This window comes from Elephantulus edwardii, unplaced genomic scaffold, assembly GCF_000299155.1.
Source record: "Elephantulus edwardii isolate Elephantulus edwardi_28Jun2011 unplaced genomic scaffold, EleEdw1.0 scaffold00030, whole genome shotgun sequence".
Lineage (NCBI taxonomy): Eukaryota > Metazoa > Chordata > Mammalia > Macroscelidea > Macroscelididae > Elephantulus > Elephantulus edwardii.
This window is the reverse complement of record NW_006399780.1, coordinates 9,286,809-9,288,225: the sequence shown is the minus strand read 5'-3', so window position 1 is coordinate 9,288,225 and position 1,417 is coordinate 9,286,809.

Sequence of the window (1,417 nt, the reverse complement as noted above, 5' to 3'; positions counted from 1 at the left end):
GCAAGCAACTCGACGGCACATAACAACAACAACTCTTTGGCAAACAAGATTGATTTCAAATGATAAATTTACTAAATGTAAACTATGTCTTTTTATTTGCAAGTATTGAACATAATAGCATCATGCATTTTCATTATATTTGAGTGTGATCTAAAACTTAAACAAGTTTATTGATTGAATAAGCTAATTTTACATCTATTATAGTTTTGGGATTAGAAGAACTACAAATTTGTTTTCAACCAAATAATATCATTATTCCAACAAATTTTATTTCAATAGTAATGGTGTTTTGGAGCATGTCAGCTAAAAACCGTTTCCTAAATCTTTGTTGTTGTTATTTGCCATTGAGTCAGGACCAACTAATAGCTGCCCCTCCAGCAGCCTTTCAGAGGTCCTTTATTGCACAAAAGAAGACTATCAACATTTCCTGCCAGATTCAAACCATGTGCCTTTGGGTTTGTGGCACAGCTCCCAACTAGGCTACCAGAGCTCTCTCCAAAATACTTAGATAATGTAAGATAATAGATTTATGTTCAATTAATTATTGCTTAAAGTCTCTTAGATCCATAGATAAATTCTAAGGAATATAGCATTTGGAACAAAATCTATTAAATATATTTTAAAGTTATTCATAGGGTCACTATTATCTATTATCAGAACCTGTTTGAGAGTCCACAAAACAATTTCTTTTATAAATTTAATATATTTTTTCCTTGTTATACTTTATGTATTTAGTAAAGAGAGGCTATATACTTATGTCTGTTAGTCACTATGTTTCTTTTACTGACAAATTTCACTGTAAGAAAATATATGGCTAATAAATTATGAAAAGCTATGCTATTCTGCTTTTACAATGTGATGAGCAAGAATGAATTCATAATTGTTTACATCCTGGTTTTCTCTAAAGGTTATCACATACGTGTGTGAATGAGAATGGTAAGAGTTATAGAGGCAGAGGGGAATATTTTGTTATACAAGATAAGCACGATATATTTTTATAAAGAGAAAAAGAATAGTTTTGTCTTAAAATAAAATGATTATTCCAGAATAAGAAAAAATTCTATTGAAAGTGTTAAAAACCAAGAATGTCATTTTAAAGACTAAGGTACATCTGACTGAGCCATGACCTTTTCAATTGCTCCTTGCTGTTGTTGTTGTTGTTAGGTGCCGTCGAGTCGTTTGCGACTCATAGCGACCCTATGCACAACAGCCCTAAACTCTGCTCTATCCTGCGCCAACCGAACCGCCTCTGACACACCCATCCCGATTACCCCAGTCACCGAATCAATCCATCTCATACAGGGTCTTCCCCTCCTGGTTGTCCCTCAACCCTCCCAAGCATGATGTCCCTCTCCAAGGACCCGTCCCTCCTGGCAACATGTCCAAAGTATGTCAGACGAAGCCCCAGAATCCTTGC